This window comes from Nannospalax galili, unplaced genomic scaffold (genome assembly GCF_000622305.1).
Source record: "Nannospalax galili isolate Female #2095 unplaced genomic scaffold, S.galili_v1.0 scaffold246, whole genome shotgun sequence".
In the NCBI taxonomy this organism is placed as follows: Eukaryota; Metazoa; Chordata; class Mammalia; order Rodentia; family Spalacidae; genus Nannospalax; species Nannospalax galili.
The window spans coordinates 3083214-3090103 of NW_008356327.1; the positions used below are offsets into that span (position 1 = coordinate 3083214).

The 6890-nt window shown below is 36.4% G+C and overlaps 1 pseudogene; it reads left to right on the forward strand.

Moving 5' to 3' along the window:
- Positions 1 to 1934: 1934 nt before the first annotated feature.
- Positions 1935 to 3308, forward strand: LOC103751186 (annotated as a pseudogene).
- The last annotated feature ends 3582 nt before the right edge of the window (positions 3309 to 6890 follow it).

Here is a 6890-nt window from a genome sequence, read left to right on the forward strand (position 1 = left end):
TAGTAACTTTGGATATATTATTGATTAATCCTATTATTCATAAGCATAACCTGGCTTTAAAATATCTAGTTCCATGATTCATTCACTTTGCATTTAATCAGTTTATGAGTTATAATGCTATCCATGGTAGTCTGACCACACAAATGATAAATTTAATGAAATGATTTTTCTGATGATTTTTATCTTTTCAAATACATTATCAAAAATGAGAAAATGAAACATTGCCTCTAATCCTAAGGAAATACAGTGTAACTCTTGGCAACTTACTACTGAATATATTTTTATTCATGAGGGACAAAGGAGTGCTTTTTTTAAAAGTAATCTGCTTCTCTCTGTCTGTGAAGCAAACTTATTACATCTGTAATGGAAAACAAATAACATGCTGTACCGTAAGTTTACATTCTTCATACCCATTACCATAATTGAGGGTATTGAAATGGTAGAAAATATCAAAGTGTGGAAGAATGGCAGAATAAGATATAACATGAAGGATATGGTGGGCTTGTTGAAGACCCAATATTTTCTGGTTCATGTGTCTAAGAATAGGGCCATTTTTCACATGTTTATTTTTATTCTCTCTGTGTAAAGTGTAACCCCTGCAAGCATATTGAAAAATGAAGTAAAACAAAAACTGAATCACTAATGGATCAAGACAAGACAGCTAATCAATTTTGTCAATTAAATAAGAAAATTAATGAAAAATATCAGATGACTGACTAGTGGTTTAAACTGCAGCAATGATTTGGTAAGTGATAGGTTCACTGTGCAGTAATATAGTCAGGAGTTCAGTGTTAGAACTCTGTTTAAAGTGCGTAAAGAGTGGTCGGTATTAGGGTACTTCCCATATCATCATGTTAGTAGATTAGTATATAGTATATTATGTATGCCTTCTAGAATGTGTGATATTACTATGTATTTCACGATGATAAAGGATTTATCTTGAATTCCAGTGTAATTATGTACAATTGATACTGCATATAGGCCTCTTAGATGTTTATGTGGATATCGTAGTCCCTAATTTGTGTCACTTTTGCACATCTCACCAAGACCATTCTCTAGCCACACTATTTTTTTAAAAGATGAGTTAGAACATGTTGCTTAACAGAATGCCTTAGGTTTTAACCTTACTGTCTTAATAACAAACTTTAAAAGTCTCAAAGCAGACCCAAATTACAAGTGTGCTCAGAAATCTGACTACACTCTCCTTAGTAGTTATGGCACTTTGAATGAGAATGTCCCCCATAGGCTCCAAGTATTTCAGTAGTTTTTCTCCAGTTGCTGGCACTGTTTTGGAAAGCTTTAGAAGATGTCATGCCAAAGGAAGCACATCACTGGGGGCAGATTTTAAGAGGTCTTAAGCCTTGCCAGGTTTTCAGTTGTTTTCTGTTTCCTATGTGTGCTTGAAGATTGTGTAAGTCGAATTACTGCTGGGAGGCCCACACTTTCAGCTTCCAGGTCCGCTGTGGCCTCCTTTTCCCACTGTCCTTACTACAAAACTGAGAAAATATTCCTCCAAACTACAGTTTAGGGAATAAAAATATTTACTGGACTTACTAACAGAGCATATGATGGTGATGAGGGGTTACTTGCAATAAGGAGCACCCTTGGTCTTTATTTTTCTTTCCCTACATTTCAGGGGTTCAAGATGGTGAAGCACCCTCCCCTTCTCTTGCTTCCCCTGTGTCTTGCCTTAGTCCCTCACCCTCATGCAGTTAAGGCCGATTGATTGGGTGGGAGGGATGACTGTTTCCCTCTGCCTCTCCCTTCCTACTGAGTGTCTTAGGGTTCAACTGGTTTAACATAAGCAGGAGAGAAGCTAGAGAAGTAGGCATCTATCCATTTACTTGCCAGTCCAGCTTGGCATACAGAGGACACTCTTATCCAACTCTGCTCTCTGCTCTGGCCATCTCTTGCCACCATGCCTCACCACCGTAATGGACTCTAATCCCTCTGGAAATGTAAACTCAAATAGACTATTCCTTCTATAAGCTCTCTTGGTCATGATGTTTAATCATAACAACAGAAAAGTAATGAATACAATACTACCATAAGTTGTCACTTTATCAAGATTTTTCTTACAATCTCCAACTTCACAAAAGAGCCAGGCTTTATTTCACAGAAAGGACTTAGTACATTCTGTTTCCTGTTACTTGACAAATTTTCAGTCTCGCCCTCCCCATCTTCAAGCTTCATACTATTATGTAATGAGTTCAAGAGAAACTTTACCTAACCTGTTGATACTAGAATGCATTATATTTGCATTTGTACCTATTTTTCTTTGCTGGTGACAGTTAATTTTATTTTTAATGACTTGTTCAATCATTGCAACTCACTTTTGAGATCCAGATTGACAGGGCTCTACCTATTCTCTTCACTTACTAAATATTAACTATTGTTACCTTTTATGAAAATGTGTACGTTAGTTTTAGGACATATTTTTAAGGAAATAATACCCTGATCAAAAAAGATAAGTAAAGATCTAAACCCAAGAAGCCCCAACCCATGGCTACCCCCAAACTGGCCAAGTCCTCGGCCTCCCCAGGCTTGCAGAAGGGAAAAAAAGAACAACAAGAATCAATTGAACATATTGATGAAGTACAAAATGAAATAGACGTAACAAAGAAGCCCATGAGGAAATTTTGAAGTAGAACAGAAATACAGCAAACCCCATCAACCATTTTTTTCAGAAGAGGTCAAAATTGATAGCCAAAATCCCAAATTTTTGGGTAACAGCATTTATCAACCATCCACAAGTGTCTGTACTGCTTGGGGAGGAGGATGAAGAGGCGCTGCATTATTTGACCAGAGTTTAAGTGACAGAATTTGAAGATAGAAAATCAGATTACAGAATAGATTTTTATTTTCATGAAAATCCTTACTTTTAAAATAAATTTCTCTCCGAAGAATTTCATCTGAATGATAGTAGTGATCCATCTTCAAAGTCCACTGAAATCAAATGGAAATCTGGAAAGGATTTAACGAAGTGCTCAAGTAAAACACAGAATAAAGCCAGCAGGGAGAGGCAGCATGAAGAACCAGAGAGCTAATTCACCTGGTTCACTGACCATTCTGATGCAGGCACAGATGAAGTAGGAGAGCTCATCAAAGATAACATCTGGCCAAACTCCTAGGAGTGCTACTTGGTTTCTGATATGGATGATGAAGAAAGAGAAGGGGAAAATGATGATGAAGAAGGAGGAGGAGGAGGAGGAGGAGGAGGAGGAGGAGAAGGGTTGGAAAATATTGAAGAAGGGGACAAGGATGAAGGTGAAGAAGATGAAGATGGTGATGAAGGAGAAGATGGTTGAAAGAAAAGAACACTGACAGATTCCAACCTTTCTTTTTGTAAAATTTTCTTTTTATTTTTTATTTCCTCAAGTCTCTGGGAGCACATTGTGGTCTTTCCCCTCCCTTGTCCCTCTTGTGCTCAGTCGCCCTGTTTTTGAAGTCTCTTTTCTCAACAGGATGGTTCTCAACATATTTGGGGGAAACAACCTTGAGCCGATTGCAACAGGAAAAGAGCCTCCACTCTTCTGTTCTAAATTCATTTTGGTCCCTTCTTGTCTCAAACTGTGGACTCACCACCACCCCCACCGTGATCTTTTGGAAAGAAACAAAACAAAACAAAACAAAAACCCCCAAAACCTACTGCTCCCTTGACTCTGCTGGAAGCTGGGGGTGCTGGGCCCCTCCCTGTGTAGTAGTGCGTAGAATTCTAGCTTTTTTCCTCCTTTCTCTGTATATTGGACTCAGAGATTATACTGTGTCTCTATGCGAATATGGATAGTTAGCATTTACCACCATGTACCTGTCTACTCTTGTTTAATAAAAAGAAAAAAAAGTAAAAAAAAAAATGGGTATAGAAGCTCAGCAAAGGGTGAGTTTGAGATGTTTGGGTGGGTTAAGTGGACATTTTGACAACATGGCTTCTTTGGCATGTTCATGGTGAAGTTTAATGGACATCCTTGCAGTTTAAGATGACACTTTTAAGATAAACTTCTCTCCTCATTGTGCCCTGAGCCCTGCCACTCAGTGGGAGAATCAGCAGAACCTGCGGGATTCTATTTGGAATTGACATTCTCCATTGTAAGTTTGTTTATTTAAAACAATTTTTTCACTAGAAAGAAAAGATGATGCTCAGTTTTAAACATTAAAAGTGTACAAGTTGCTTTGCTACAATAAAAGTAAATGTGTGTACACACACAAAAAGATCTAAATAATTTCTTTGCTTTTCAAAATAGTACATCTGAAATACTCATGCTTGGTATAAGTAACACACCTATTTGATTCCAGTTGAGAAATATAGTTTGGTTCCACAGGAAGCAATGACACAGTTTTCTTGGTCTTATCATAAATTTATTTTTGTATTCATCCAGCTAATATTTGTTGTTACCATATTGCAAATGCTGGGGGCTTACCCATGTATTACTGAATACTGAGACTTGTTTTTCCATAGTTCACTGTAAAATAGAAGAGATAAACCAGTGTTGTATTTTATAAATTCTTTAACAAAAGAAAGTATTGGAGTCATGGAGGTCTTTAGCTTCCTATCAATTGTTTCAACAGTGTGTGAATACAGTCTGAAAGCTCATCTTTTGCTTATATTTTCTAAACAGGATGAGTGTTATATAAGTTTAATGAGTTGCCTGAGAATAGACAATCCAAGATAACAGAACTGCTATATTTATTTGCATCATACTTAACTCATTAAACTTATATGACACTTAACAACTGTCTTCATCTTTGATTTTCTTCCCACCTCCTCAGTATTAGGAGTATTATTGTTGATTCATTATCTACCCCATCTTATATACAACCATATTTTCAAAGAATGTTAGATAATGCGGGAACAGTGCATACTGCATTATATAGATAGGATACGAGTGTGTATTTTAAAATATATACCTGAAAACATTAAATGTCCTCAATTTTCATTGAAAAAGAATATTATTTTCAACAAAGTGCAGATTGTTTTCATTAAAATGAAAAAAATACTAACATAAACACAAATTATTAACATTGGTTTAAGTGGAAATTTTAGATAATATGGCTTCTTGGCAGACAGTTCACTTGATAAAAATGAAATGGCCTTCTTCATCTCTAATTAATTTTGCTTTGAAGTACATTTTGTCTGATATTAGGATAGTATTGCCTGTTTGTTTCTTTGTGCCATTCACCTGGAATATTAACTTTTTTGGTCTTTTGTATATGGTGACACCGTCTTTGAAGGTAAGATGAGTTTCTTGTTGACCAAAGTAAAGATGGATTTGTTTCTTAATGCATTCAACTAGACTGTGTCTTTTGATTACAGAATTGAAGACATTGACAGTTAAAGTTACTACTGAAAGACATATATTGGCTACTGTCATTTCATTTTTTGTTTGCATTCTAGTTCTATTTTGCTTTACCGTAATTATAGCTTCATTTGTTTGATTGCTGTCATCACTTAGGTACGGTTATTTTTCCCTTCAGTCCTTTGTCTTGCTTTGAGTATTTTCTGTTCAGCTTGCTTGGTGGATGTGAATCTTTGTCTATTGGTGTCACAGAAAATTGTTCTTTTTCCTTTGACTCTAATTGTCAGTTTGGTGTCTGTGACCATATAGAACTGGGAATATATTGCTTCAGGTTTTTCTGGCTTTTTAAGTTTTCTTTGAAAAATCAGCTGTAATTCTGATGCGTTTTCCTTCATATAATACTTGTTCTTCTCTTGCAGCTTTCCATATTATGTCTTTGTTCTGTTTATTCAGTATTTTAACTGTGATGTGCTCTGGTAAGTTTCTTTTGTTGGTTTTGACTATTGGGTGTTCTGTATGCTTCTTGCATCTGTATGAGTATGGTTATCCTTCATCTAGGAAAGTTTATTCTATAATCCTGTTGAAGATCTCATCATTGCCATTGACTTGAGGTTCTTATTCTTCACTGCCTAAGATGCATAAATTAAATCTTTTCATGGGGCCCCACATTTCCTGCATATTCCATTCTTTGGCTTTTAAAAAATCATATTCTTTGCTCTAGTGGTTTAATTCTCCAACTTAATCTTCTTTTCCAACTTTATCTTCAAATTTTGTTCTTCTTTTTCCATTTGAATCATTCTGTGGCAAGACTTTCTCCTGACTTTTCTAATGGACTTACTGAGTTTTTCAATCCCATATTCATTTCAGCTATTTTTTCCAATATTTTTTATCCCTTTCATGAATTCACTTTTCAAATACTGTTTTGTCCTTGTCAGTTTGTTCAGCTGTATATTTATTTTTCCTTGAGGGATAGTCAGGAGTTTATTTTTATCCTTTTTGTGCACCTTGAGGTGCTCATGTGTATGATCTTTAAAGTCCTTGAATTTTTGGATTGCATTTATAGACATTCTTTTAAATTCTGTGTCCTGGGGTTCCTCTGGCAAGTTATCATCATAGAACACTTCTGCAGGCCTGGTAGGATTTTCTGGGAACCTATTTTCTTGGTTTCCCACATTATTTGTGCTTTTTCATTGTGACCTGGGCATATTGGTTTGTTTTGGGAGTTTCTTGTCTGATATGAAATTCTAGCCTCCCTTTGCTGAGTAGAGGCTGGTTTTGCTTTTATTTCATCACATGTTTGATTCTGATCAGTTATGAATAGATAGTTGGTCTGTGCTTCAGGTTCCCACTTCTGATTTTTTAATTGGAGTAACAAGGTGAGTCCAGTCTGCTCTATTTTGCCAGGTTGACAGTCATACCTAGATCGGTGAGTGTGGAGACTGAGGAATAGGTGGCTTCTCACTAGCTCCCCAGGATGCTCCAGAGCACATGAGGAGCAGGTTTCCATCTTAGTCCCAGTGAGGAAAGATGGAGAAGCAGATGTGTTCTAACTAGCACAGCTGGATGTGAAAGCAGCATTTCCCATTCTAGTCCCAG